Source organism: Hermetia illucens, chromosome 5, assembly GCF_905115235.1.
Source record: "Hermetia illucens chromosome 5, iHerIll2.2.curated.20191125, whole genome shotgun sequence".
In the NCBI taxonomy this organism is placed as follows: Eukaryota; Metazoa; Arthropoda; class Insecta; order Diptera; family Stratiomyidae; genus Hermetia; species Hermetia illucens.
The window spans coordinates 29,260,299-29,274,850 of record NC_051853.1 but is presented as its reverse complement, the minus strand read 5'-3'; the positions used below and the strand labels follow the sequence as shown (position 1 = coordinate 29,274,850).

Sequence of the window (14,552 nt, the reverse complement as noted above, 5' to 3'; positions counted from 1 at the left end):
CATAGGCCAGTAGTTGGGTGGACTTGAAGAGGATGGTGTCTCTCGCATTTACCTCAGCATCACGAATCACTTTCTCCAGGGCCTGGTTAAAGAGGACGCTTCTTAGACTGTTGTTGATGTTGAATGGTCTCAAGAGTGATCGTGTTGCTTTTATCTGGCCTCGCACATTGTTCAGGGTCAACCTAGTCAGTCTTATCAATTTCATCGGGATACCGAATTCTCCCATAGTCGTGTACAATTTTACCCTGCTATGCTGTCATAGTCAGCTTTAAAGTCAATGAAAAGATGTTACAACTGATGGCTATATTCCAACAGTTTTTCCATCACTTGCCGCAGAGAGAAAATCTTATCTGTTGCTGATTTGCCTGGAGTGAAGCCTCTTTGGTATGGGCCAATGATGTTCTGGGCGTATGAGGCTATCCGGCCTAGCAAGATAGCGGAGAATATCTTATAGATGATACTCAACAACGTGATATCTCTATAATTGCTGCACTGCGTGATTTCCCCCTTTTTATGTATGAGACAGATAATGCCTCGTTGCCAGTCGTCAGGCATTGATTCGTTGTCCCACGCCTTGAGCATCAGTTGATGAACCACTTGGTGTAATTGGTCACCTTCATATTCAACCAATTCGGCTGTAATTCCATCGGTTCCTGGTGAGTTATGGTTTTTAAGCCAGTGGATTGCATGGACTGTTTCTTTTATTCTTGGTAGTGGCAGGATTTGTCTGTCGCCTTCAGTTAGCGGGACCTTCAACTCCCCGATATTTTGGTTGTTGAGCAGTTCATCAAAATACTGAACCCATCGCTTCAATATACCCATTCTGTTGGAAATCAGATTTCCCTCTTTGTCTCGGCAGGATGAACATCGAGGTGTATAAGGCTTCATCCTGCTGATTTGTTGGTAAAACTTGCGCGCCTGTTGCGGTTGCTCCCTGTACTTTTCTAGTTCACAGACTTGTTGGTTCTCCCAGGCTTCCTTTTTCCGTCTGTGAAGTCGCTTCTTCGCTCGACGGACTTCGTGATAAGTCTCCGCGCGTGGCCGCGTTCTTTGAGAATGCAACATTACTCGGTATGCGACATTCTTCGGTTCCGTTGTTGTTATTCGAACTCGGAACACCATGCCAACGAGATAGTGATCCGAGTCTATGTTGGCCCCCCTATATGTTCTGACATTCATCAAAGCTGAGAGGTAGCGGCGTTCAATCAGCACGTGGTCAATTTGGTTGAAAGTGGTCCCATCTGGAGAGGCCCATGTATGTTTGTGGACCGCTTTCCGCGCAAACCAGGTACTTCCAACAACCGTTTCGTGTGACGCTGCTAATTGAATAATCCACAGTCCGTTATCATTTGTATTTTGGTGTAAGCAATGGGAGCGAACGTATCGTCTGAATACGGGCTCCTTCCTTACTTGGCTGCTAAAATCCCCAAGTATGACTTTAATATCATATCTGGGAGAGGCTTCGAGAGTTCGTTCTACTGCCTGGTAGGAGGTATCCTTCTCCGACTCTGCAGTGTCCTCTGTAGGGGCGTGAACGTTAATGAGGCTTATATTTCTAAACTTGCCTCGCAAGCGCAGAGTGCATAGCCATTCGCTTATGTTTTCAAAGCCGATAACAGCAGGTTTCATTTTTTGGCTGACTAAGAAACCTACTCCGAGCACATGGTTTACTGGATGGCCACTATAATATATGGTGTAGCGGCTCTTCTCCAGGAAACCGATCCCTGTCTAACGCATCTCCTGTAACGCTGTTACATCAGCCCTATATTGGGACAGGGTATCGGCTAGCTGCTCATCAGCTTCATCTCTGTACAGGGGGCGCACGTTCCATGAGAAAATGCGCAAATCGTTATTCCGTTGTCGTTGCCGGGATCGTCATTATGTAATGCGTCCAGTCCGAGGCTCCTGTTGTGGCTTCGTAACAAGTTGTTTTCCGTGTAGGGTTTGGAAATCAAAGTATATAGAGGGAAAAAAATTGCAGATTTAGACATATTTCAACCAAGCACCTACAAATTTCTAGTCTAAGAAAGTTTTTTTATTGTCTGGAGGGATTTGAAAGTCCTAATTTTAGAAAAGAAAATTTTTTATTTACCTTTGTATATATAAAAGAAATAATTATTATAATGTTCCGAACCCTAGATTTTTTATTGCTCCCTAACTCTCTCCCGGGAAGCGTCAATCCTTCCACTTATTTAGGGTTCACCCATAATGTTTACCGCGGGAGGGGGCGAACGATTAGATTGGGGTAGGCCGCCGCAGAGTCACCATATCATCTGCTCCCCCATGAAGAAGAAAGAAAGATGGGGCCACTCGTCGCGTAGATCTGAGAATCGGCTCAGAGTTGATCCTTCCCCGTCCATGCTTCGTGCGTTAGGGTTTTTGTGAGTTATTCCTCTCCCTTATCAGACCATTACGCATTTTATCTCCTTTGGGATTGAAACCCTCGATGGAATTTCGCCTCAAAACTTCGCGTCTCTATTAGAATAATTTACCCCGGGTGTGTTTTGTTTTGTTGACTCCTGAGTCAAGCCACGTGATTAAATCTCTGTGTCCTGACAACAAGATAATATGTGAGAACCAAGATCCCCAGCCCACACCTCACCGAACTCTTAGCGTTCGGGTTAGCTCCAGCACGTGCCGTCCGATCCCATGTATTATCTAGCGCAATCGGTGTTCACGACTGGCAAACTTGTTAGGGGATTTTGGTTAGTTGATACTCTTGGTGACCGTGTTGGTGTGAAAATGATACAACGCTGGACTCTCATCGTAATAGAGTTGGCGCCCAGTGTGGGGCGACAGTTGTTGCGCCCGTAACAGCGAGTGAAAATTCAACTTTACGCAATATCGATGCAGAATTACTTTTTTTCAGGATTTCATCTTTCTTTTTCCTATTTCACTCTTTTTGTGTTTTGAATATCTATCGTGAAGTTGAAAGAAAAAGTTTTCAAAAAAATTATCTTTTAGACACCGAAACGATTACATTTCCTCTAAGACAAAAAAAAAAGTTCACTAATCAAAGATGCAAAGAATGATTTCATCTGAACTATTAACAATAGTTCCGTACATTATCCCAAGCGATGTCCCCACAACATGAATCTGAGACGACGCAACATCAGAAAACATTCATCTTCGCCATTCAGCAACATAAACATCACGTAATGCATCAGCTGTTTCGGAACAAATGTTGCACATGCGCGGCATGCTTCGAATTCATGTTTTTGTTGACAGAAATGGTTGTCGCGGATATTTTGCACCGAAAAATCGATAGTGTCAGTCAAAACGCGTATTTACAAAATTACTCGTTGAAATTTTCGGCCAATTCCTTTCTGTAGTTTATAGCGAACCCTCCAATCTTCAAAATTGTCAGCCCCAAGCCATCTCAAGCCAGAAACCAGTACGTGAGTCATTCCGACAGGTAAGTTGTTGCATTGAGGTCTTTAGCCGTGGCTGGCAACATTTGTTGTGTTTTCTTTTGTTAGCCAAGGCAATGCCGCTGAGAAAATGCGTCTTTGTTTTGAATTGTGCTTAAATGACGAATATGCGATGGTGTTACAACCTGTTCGCGTGGAAATAGCAAAGTAGGAATTGAAATCACCGTTAAAATGTGGTTTTGCCATTTAAGGATGCTCCAATGCCAGAATGCTTTGCTAAGATGAGGACTGAAATGATTTATGCAGATTTTTGCTGCCGAGGGACTGGAAAATTTATTATTTAGCTCATGTGTATTTCGCTATGGTGCAGAATTATCACAAAGATGGTACGAGCTTTATGACAAAGACGATTTTTTGTCTATGCCTAAAAAATATTCCTGAAAAGGGTTCGATGGTAATATCTCAACTTTCTAAGGAACTGCCTAAAAGCCGGTAGCCGGGTATTAACACAAACATCCAACATTCCACACTAACTAAATAACTTTTATGCTGCCCAATATTCGAATTAATAACTTATAGAGATCAGCCAACATTCTGCCTGGCTTTCAAAGCGATGCAAACATGGATGTTCCTGCGGTGTGCTAAGTTAAGTGTAGAGTATTTCAGCTTACAAAAACGGTTCCGCTCGAAACGTCTCACCATAGGGTCAAAGCTCTTACTGTACAAGACTATGATCTTGCCAGTCCTCATGTATTCCTCGGGAATTTTTCGCCCGCTACATGAGGATGGACATGAGCGATACCATGACCGTCCGGTTGTGGATAAAATCCGGCTCAATAGGTTACGGTGGGCGAGTCACTAAATCCGTATGGATGATCCAGCCCAGAAAATCTATAAGGGCAATATCTATGTAGAAAAAGAAGACGAGGTAGACCCTGCCTAAGATGGAGCGATGGCGTAGGCCAGGACGCCAGACAGCTTTTGAGGATATCGAATTGGTGGACCTCGGCGCAAAACCGGGATGTCTGGAGTTCCTTATTAAGGCAGGCCTAGGCCGGATACCGGTTGTTGCGCCGTCGATGATGATGATATGCCGATATTTCGGGAACAATTTGTTTCCTTCTTCAGTAAGATACGTCCGATCATAGTAAAGTTTCAGACCGGTAAACAAATTCTCTCGATGACATTGACTTTTTGCGATTTATGCCCTGTGAGTTGGAGCTTAAGAATACACTCGTCCTCCGTGCTTGTTGTAAAAGGCGACTAAAAGAAGAAAAATGTATGGGCTAGCAACCTGCAAATTTTGAAATTTTATTCCTACCGAAACGCCAACATCGCCTCGGATAGGGGCTGATTGCACGGCTACGACCTTTGGCTATTGGAAACGGACTATGATTGGTTTCTGGAATGTGCGTACACTCCTCGATAAAAAAAACCCGTGTGTCTTCGAAATGCTGGCTTTCTTCAATTTAATCGGGAACTCCAACGATATAGGTTGGAGATTCTGAGCCTAAGCGAAGGAAGATGTTGACCCTGAGGAGCACTGCTCTTTCTCTTGCGACAATAAGATTCCGGTTCCGATTAAGGGGCCACAATTGTACAATGCTATGGAAAAACAGAGCGATATAGTGGGGAAGGACACTTTCTACGAGCAATCAAAGGCAGTCCAAGAAAGGTGACATGGTGATCGTAATGGGTGGATCTGAATGCCAAGGTGGGTTCTAACAACACCTTTCTCGGACATGTGATGGAAAAACACGCTCTTGACGACTGTAAAAATAATGGTGGAGGGTTCGTAGATTTTTACAAATTCCAACGCCTCGATATTGGTGGAACATTGTTAAAGCACAAAGACTGTCATTGTATAAGCAATCAGGTTGACAACTCCGCGAGCAGCAGCAGATTCGGGAGTTGTCACCTGGGTGTGCCTAACAAGAAAGGCGCGGTGTCGAAAGGGATCACCATTTGATGGTCGTTTGCGTGTTACATCTCGCAGGGATGAGGGGTCCCCCTCAAACTCATCACCGAATGGCGCCACGAGATATATGTAAAGCTATTCACAGACCACCTCTTCTTACCAAATTTTCTTGACAATCGGTTCTGCCGTTTTTGAGTAAGCCGAGTGTGACAGACAGACATTGAATCGATTTTAATAAGATGTTGTTTCACAAAAAAACCTTAAAAATAACAAATTAAATGAAACTTCAAAATATTAGCAAAAATAAAGCGAGATCGTTAGCATATTCTTACAACTACTGACATTAAAAATAAATTACCCTCTGTACTAAATGACTTTTACAGATATAATTGTACCATTTTGAACACTTTTTTGTTCCTTTCTTGGGTCACACTGTCATAAATACCCCCATTTGCGTTCAAATTTTTCCATGACGCTACTTAAATTTTCACTCCGTGGTTGGCACCGAGTATTTAATCTGTCTTTCGTGAACAAATGGTGTCAGCAAATCTATACCAATTTTCTTGATATAATGATTGCATTTCATAAGTTTTTCTAAAGTAGAATCTTTTTACACAACGCACAATTTCCGTCGATTCTTGCCTCTTCAATATCCTAAACCGACTAGATATATATTTCCCTTTTCCCCAGGGCTAATTGGCCATGGTGGCATTGATTCGCAGCCTTACACCTTGATCTTCAGCTGAATCGCTTGGTGTAATTAGTTGCCTCTATATTTAAAGGGTGGTCAAAGGGTAGTATAGGTCCCGGGGCGAAACGTGGATTGGTACCCACGATGGAGCATAAAACCTGGGAAATGCCTGCTGAACCAACACCAACAGCTCTACTACCAAACCCTATCTCCACCTCCACGTGGTGACCGCTGGGAGCTCTTTCTTGACGAAAAGCTGCAGACGGAGAAGGATGAAGGCGAGTCTCCCGCGCCTAAAAACGGGACAAATTGTACCAACTGGTCCTCCAGGTTGGGGGTTGGGTAGGGCTGACAACCCTACACGGAAAACAACCGTTACGAAGCCACAACAGGAGCCTCGGATAGGACAGATGTTAAAACGACGGACCCGGCAACGACAAAGGAACAACGATTTGCGCATTTTCTCATGGAACGTGCGCTCCCTGTACAGAGATGAAGCTGATAAGCAGCTAGCCGATACCCTGTCCCAATATAGGGCTGATGTAGCTGCGTTGCAAGAGATGCGATGGACAGGGACCGGTTTCCTGGAGAAGAGCCACTACACCATATATTATAGCGGCCATCCAGTAAACCATGTGCTCGGAGTAGGTTTCTTAGTCAGCCAAAAAATGAAACCTGCTGTTATCGGCTTTGAAAGTATAAGCGAACGGCTATGCACTCTGCGCTTGCGAGGCAAGTTTAGAAATATAAGCCTCATAAACGTTCACGCCCCTACAGAGGACACTGCAGAGTCGGAGAAGGATACCTTCTACGAGGCAGTAGAAAGAACCCTCGAAGCCTGTCCCAGATATGATATCAAAATCATACTTGGGGATTTTAACAGCCAAGTAGGGAAGGAGCCCGTATTCAGGCGATACGTTCGCTCCCATAGCTTACACGAAAAAACAAATGATAACGGACTGCGGACTATTCAATTAGCAGGGTCACACGAAATGGTTGTTGGAAGTACCTGGTTTGCGCGGAAAGCGGTCCACAAACATACGTGGGCCTCTCCAGACGGGACCACTTTCAACCAAATTGACCACGTGTTGATCGAACGCCGCCACCTCTCAGCCTTGATGAATGTCAGAACATATAGGGGGGCCAATATAGACTCGGATCACTATCTCGTTGGCATGGTGCTCCGAGCTCGAATAACAATACCACCTAGAATCCCCTCTGACAATCAGGTGAGAGTGAACACTGAAGCCATCCACAACACAACCCTCCGCGACACCTATAAGAGGGAAATGGATGCCGCAATAACCGCAGTCAATAGAGGACCTGGAGATGAAGCAACAACTAATGATCTTCACAACCACCTGAAGAACGTTATCATGGATACGGCCACAAATATACTTGGCCCCAGCCGCAAAAGGAGTCGGAACGGCTGGTTTGACGATGAATGTAAGCTAGCAACGGAACGGAAGAATGCCGCATACCGAGTAATGTTGCATTCTCAAAGAACGCGGGCACGCGCAGAGACTTATCACGAACTCCGTCGAGCGGAGAAGCGACTTCACAGACGGAAAAAGGAAGCCTGGGAGAACCAACAAGTCTGTGAACTAGAAAAGTACAGGGAGCAACCGCACCAGGCGCGGAAGTTTTACCAACAAGTCAGCAGGATGAAGCCTTATACACCTCGATGCTCATCCTGCCGAGACAAAGAGGGAAATCTGATTTCCGACAGAATGGGCATATTAGAGCGATGGGTTGAGTACTTTGATGAGCTACTGAACAACCAGAACATCGGCGAGTTGGAGGTCCCGCCAACTGAAGACGACGGACAAATACTGCCACCACCAAGTTTAGGAGAAACAGTCCGTGCAATTCATCGGCTAAAAAATCATAAGTCGCCAGGAGCCGATGGAATTACAGCCGAATTGGTTAAATATGGAGGCGACCAGTTACAAAAAATGGTTCATCAACTTGTGCTCAAGGTATGGGACAGCGAATCAATGCCTGACGATTGGCAGCGAGGCATAATCTGTCTCATACATAAAAAGGGAGATATCACACAGTGCAGCAATTATAGAGGTATCACGTTGCTGAGTACCATCTATAAGATATTCTCCACTATCTTGCTAGGCCGGATAGCCCCATACGCCTAGAACATCATTGGCCCATACCAAAGGGGCTTCACTCCAGGCAAATCAGCAACAGATCAGATTTTCTCTCTGCGGCAGGCGATGGAAAAACTGTTGGAATATGGACAACAGTTGCACCATCTGTTCATCGACTTTAAAGCCGCCTATGATAGCATAGCCAGGGTAAAACTGTACACGGCCATGAGGGAATTCGGTATCCCGACGAAATTAATAAGACTGACTAGGCTGACCCTGACCAATGTGCGAGGCCAGATAAAAGCAGCAGGATCACTCTCAAGACCATTCGACATCAACAACGGTCTACGACAAGGGGATGCGCTATCATGCGTCCTCTTTAACCTGGCCCTCGAGAAGGTGATCCGTGATGCTGAGGTGAATGCAAGAGGTACGATCCTCTTCAAGTCCACCCAACTACTGGCCTATGCTGACGATATCGACATCATGGGAAGAACCACCCGAGACGTTCAAACTGCCTTCATCCAGATCGAGCAGGCGGCGCGAGATCTTGGGCTGCACATCAATGAAGGCAAGACAAAATACATGGTGGCAACGTCAGCACCGAAGACGAATCAACCAACAACATCAAACCGCACTGGTCAAACACAAACACGAACAAGAATAAGGATAGGGGAATACAACTTTGAGACCGTTGACAATTTCTCCTATCTAGGGTCGAAAATCACAACCGATAACAACTACGATGATGAAATCCGCGCACGGTTGTTGTCAGCCAACAGAGCCTACTTCAGCTTACAAAGACTGTTCCGCTCGAAACGTCTCACCATAGGGTCAAAGCTCTTACTGTACAAGACTATGATCTTGCCAGTCCTCATGTATTCCTCGGAAACTTGGGTTCTTAGCAAGAAAAATTGCGAACTCTTGGCCGCGTTCGAGAGAAGAATCCTCCGAAGAATTTTTGGCCCCCTACATGAGGATGGACGATTCCGTAGCCTACACAATGACGAAATCTATGAGCGATACCATGACCGTCCGGTTGTGGATAAAATCCGGCTCAATAGGTTACGGTGGGCGGGTCACTTAATCCGTATGGATGAAGATGATCCCACCCGGAAAGTCTATAAGGGCAATATCTATGGTAGGAAAAGAAGACGAGGCAGACCCTGCCTCAGATGGAGCGATGGCGTGGGCCAGGACGCCAGACAGCTTTTAGGGATATCGAATTGGTGGACCTCGGCGCAAAACCGGGATGTCTGGAGTTCCTTATTAAGGCAGGCCTAGACCGGATACCGGTTGTTGCGCCGTTGATGATGATATTTAACTAGTTCGGCCATAATTCCATCGGCTCCTGGCAACTTATGATTTTTAATTTGATGAATTTCACGCTGGGTGCTAGCGTTTTTCCGTCGTCTTCAGTTGGCGGGACCTCCAACTCATCGATATTCTGGTTGTTGAGCACTTCATAAAAACACTCAACCCATCACTCCAAAATCAGATTTTCCTCTTTGCCTCGGCATGATTGGTTCGAAATGTATAAGGCTTTCTCCTGCTGATTTGTTGGTAAAATATGCAAACCTGGTGCGATTGTTCCCTGTACTTCTCGAGTTCATAGACTTGTTGGGGTCCCGTCTGAAGAGGCCCATGTTGGTTTGTGGACCGCGTTCCGCAAAAACCAGGTACTTCAAATAACCGTCTTCTTTTTCTTCAGCTTTCGTCCCGTTCACAAGCGGGGTCGACTCGTCATGATCGGTTTCACCATTTGGCTCTATCAAATGCCTAATCTGAGTGCAATCGCGAGGCCTTTAAATTCCCATCCAGCGTATGCAGCCACCGTTGTTTCGACGGGCATTTTAATCACTTACCATCGACTTCGATATTCAAACCAATCTTGGCAAGTAAATTTCTGTTAGCGTGAATTACGTGACCATATCATATCTTCCATATCTTCATTTCGGATGTGATCAAAACGTGTTACGCCACTAGTCTAACGTAACATCTTCGTCTCCATTATCGTAAGACACTGTTCATTGACTTTTATAGTCAGCCAACACTCAGAACCATAGAAAGCGACATGATGGACGACATTGCGGTAAACTTTAGATTTGGGACGTTCGTTGATACGCTGATCACAAAGCACACCAGTTGTGGAACGCCACTTCATCCAAGTTGCGTTAATGCGTGAAGCAATTTCATAAGGCAGTTCTCCATTGGCTGGTAGTATTGACCCGACATATTTAAATTGTTCAGTTCTGGGCAGATCACTGTCGCTGACAGCGATTGTACCTGTTTTATTTTGGACAAGTTGCTCAGTAGTTCTACTGTTCTTGACAAATCCGGCTTGATTCAGGCTCATTTCAACGATTTCGTGAATACTATTGTCAAGAATGCGTTCAAAAATCTTCATGGTATTGGAAAGTAACCGGATCGGACGGTAATTTGAACATTCTGATGGACCACCTTTCTTTTTCCATATTGGAACTGTGGTACTTTCTTGCCATTCAGATGGTGTTCTACCTTCCCGAATAACCCGATTAAAGAATTCACAGAGCCACAGTGTTGGGTTCCAGGTCTTCGCTTTCCAGAGATCAGATGCAATGCCGTCAGGTCCTTTCCCCGATTTCATTTGTTTTATTGTTTCCTCGACTTCCGTTGCACTGACAGGTGAAACTGCTCCAAAAGTCGGCAATGATTGTGGTAGTAGAGGATGAACAAATTCTTCAGTTTAAATCTACTCGAAATATTCCCGCCATCTATCCGTCGCGGCCCGACGGTTGGTAAGCAAAGTGCCGTTCTTGTCATTAGCGCAACAGAAGTGTTCGATATCCTGTGTGCGTTCGTTTCGGCTTTTGGCAAGTAGATACAATTGTTTAGGATAAGTGAGGGATCCTAAGTCCACAACCACTTGTTGTTGGACCGGACCGGACTTAGGATCCCTCACTTATCCTAAACAATTAATTTAGCTTTAGCCAGCTCAAGCTCAAACTATCGGTTTCTATTGGATATAATTCGCACCCTTGGCGTGTTTTCCTAAACATATAAATGGAGCATTTTCCATCCGATGCCACTCACGGTCACGCTGCTCCCAGGGCAGAGGTGAGGCAGCGTCTGACGAGTTGCCTCTGCCCTGGACGAAACCGTTTGTCCTATAATAAGTAGATACAGATCTCTCTTGCCATCCCGAGTGTCCAATTTATCGTAAAGATTTTTGTAATGGGCCGCTCGGGTGACAGCGACTACTTTCTTTGCTTCCCGGTTGGTATTCTTATAAATTTGCTGTTTGGCCAGCAATCATCGAAAAACCTGTGGTAGAGTCGTTTCTTTTCACGGAACTTCATTTCAACATCGTCATTCCCAAGCCAAGTATCTCGGCTGATGAACCGCTTACCTGGCTTGGTGAGGTTGAGGGTTGCAGAGACCGCTTTGTGGATCGTATCTTTTATTTGGTTCCCCGATTCTTCCACATTCGTAATGGTCGGTAACCGTGTGAGTGAGATAATTTCTTCTTTCTCCTTATGAAATCGCCACCATTTAATGCGCGGCGGGCCAGTGCGTTCCTCACGTTATTTTATCGGTGGCTTAATTCGCGGTACGACAATCAATGGCCGATGTTGAGGTGCGATAGTCCCATAGGGAACAGCTTTGCAATCAGTAACTGTGGTAAAATATTGGCATCTTATGAGAATATAATCGATTTGCGTTTTACTGTTCCCACTATAAAATGTAGGACGATGAGACAGTCATTTGATGAACTATGTACTCATAAGTACAAGGTCATGGGCGCTCACAAAATCTATTATACGCTCGCCACCCTCATTGCGCGCTCCGAACCCCTTTCCCCCGTGGCCTGTTACCGTCTGCCTTTTCACCCATATGACCATTAAAGTCGTCGTCAATGAGATATAGTCGTCACCAGGTACGTGACAAGTCTTTTCATCGAGAAGTTGTCAGAAAGCATCTTTCTCGGCATCAGGTCGACCTGTCTGTGTGCGTACGCGGTGAAAAAGTGAATAGTACGATTAGCTGATATATTGGCGAGCTTCATCAGCCAATCATCAAATCGTTCGACTTCTTTAATGCCATCACGGAAACCCTCTGAGATGGCAATGCCACATCATATTGAGTGTGTGGGCGACCGAAATAGAAAAGTTTGTAGCCATTTTTACCGCGTTGACTTTCAAAGTCGCAGGTTTTGGTACCAGACAATCGGGTTTCTTGCAGAGCGCAGATATCAATGCGCCCTTTTCGAAGGGCTCTTGCGAATTCCTCGGTCTTTCAGATCAAGTTCAGAGATCAGATAGGATTTAACATAGTGCAATAACTTCTAACTGAGGATAGTACAAAGTACGTTGACTCAAACCCTCCTCCTTTACCTGGGCTTGGGACCAGCATACTATGTTAACAGCATGGCGAGTTTACTTCAAATAATCCAGCCGTGCGATATTGCTAATTGAATAATCCGCAGTCCGTTATCATTGGTATTCTTATGTAAGCTATGGGAGCTTACGCGCATCTCTTGTAATGCTATGACGTCAACTGTATATTGGGACACGGTATCGGCTAGCTGCTTGGTAATTCCTTTTCTGAACATGGAACAACTTTTCCATGAGAAAATGCGCAATTTGTTAATCCGTTTTCGATCCATCGCTGTAGAATTTGTCCGAACTGAAGCTCCTTTCGTGGTTCCGTAACTTTGGTTTTCTGTATAGGATTGTGCCCCTACCCAACCTCCAGTTGACACAATTTGGTCGGTTATTAGAGGCGGGAATCTTGCATCCATCCTTTTCGGCCTGCAGTTTTTCATTAAGGAAGAACTTCCAACGATCACGATATGAAAGTGGGGCAAGGGTTGGAAGTAGACTTGTTGGGGTTGGATTAGCAGGCGTTTCATAGATTTTATGCTCCATCGTGTATACCAATCCACGTTTCGCCTTGGGTCCTATACTACCCTTTGACCTATCACCATTAATAAAAACATGTACGTATACATTTTGTACAAGTACCGGACAAGGAAGTAAGTACCTCCCAGAATACGTATCTACATGGAACACAAATTTTATAGGTTCATATAGAGAAGACCGCAATCGTTAAAATTGATAACTATTTTATCATCGCTTTTGTTACGCTCACCAAGGACATTCATTCCCATCGCATTCCCGAATAATGTTATCAGATCCTACTTTTGCATTCAGTTCACCCATCCACAATCTCGGTGGTTGCCTTTAGGAAGCCTCTCCTTGAGCTGCGTTTAATTGCTCATGGAAAGCATCCTTTCCCCTCTGTGTCCAGCACGTTTTACTCTTATTTTTGTTATGAATTACGCTATACTGTCGTCCCAAGAAGACTATTGTCAACCCCACTAGGAAACAGTATTCGTTCCTCACTTAGCGTAATAATAACAAAAAAAATAAATCTTCTTCAATGTATGGCATTCTAACGAAACGGATCAGTTATCCATTTTGACCAGAACCCCATTACTCATCATTGTTCCATATAGTACAAGAAAAAAACACAAGTTAATGTCCTCTCGCATTCGCTAATATAATTTACCTTCTAAGGTGCTGAACACATCCCAACACCATCGCCACAAGGACGCTTTTCAATTCTCCTTTAAAAGGTAATTTCCCATACCCCAGGCAGCCCTTCACTTCTACACATTTTCAATTGTACCTGCAACATCTCTTGAATCCAGCAACATTTAATGCGAATCAGCTGCTTGCTTTGTTTACAAACAAAATTCGGAACTTTTCTTACACAGTGGTCGCTTGTGTGCGTGTCGTATTTATTTTGATTCCGTCTCGTTTGCAACACCAGTCTGATTTTGACAGTTCGTAGTAAATGTCGCTGGGTTTCTCATGTGGAAGCTTCTTGAATAATCGCGAAAGACGTTAGTTTACTAAACTTCCTGAATTGTGGTTAAATTCATTCAAGTGTTTGTGTTGAAAGTGTAATCTCAAATCGCCGCTGAAAAGTCCTGTTTCTGTGTTGCAGCAGGAGATATTCATTAGGTCCCACTACAAGGTCACACTGGATTCGGAACGACAGCGTTGAAATTGTAAATTGCGCAATTACTAAATATTTGTATGTGGCGAAAGTTTTGTAGGAAAATTACGAAATCCGCAGTGTAAAAAATAGTTTCCACATAGAGTGTGAAACGACCTAGACAAATAGCTTGCCGTTGACCTAATTCCCTCCCTATCAAATCGGGAAAGTCTATTTTCGTCTTGAAAATTTTCTCAGTGCTAAGTCGTTCCGCGTTGTTGCAACGGCCAAATTGGCTTGAACTCGTGCTAGTTCACCACAAAGGCGCAATCCAGATAGATCTAGTTTCAAAGGTACATGCGAAATTCATCGCGTAATTTTTCGCCAGTTTGATATTGTGCGGAATAGATAGATGTATGAGGTACGACTGTGTGAGCTCTTTGTTGCGTTGATCGAAATGCAACGGAAGAGAGTGGCTGCACCGCCTA

The 14,552-nt window shown here is 44.5% G+C and overlaps 1 protein-coding gene across 4 annotated transcripts in view; it reads left to right on the top strand.

Moving 5' to 3' along the window:
• Nucleotides 1–3,216: 3,216 nt before the first annotated feature.
• LOC119657363 (T-complex protein 11-like protein 1) overlaps nt 3,217–14,552 on the top strand; it is a 28,338-nt gene continuing 17,002 nt past the window's right edge. For 2 of the 4 annotated variants that reach the window (XM_038064245.1, XM_038064244.1), the window contains exon 1: nt 3,217–3,415. The gene's annotated coding sequence lies outside the window, so the exon portion shown is untranslated. Of the gene's footprint in view, nt 3,416–13,885; nt 14,138–14,552 lie in introns of those variants that run through there. The other 2 variants (XM_038064246.1, XM_038064242.1) reach the window with 1 other exon arrangement.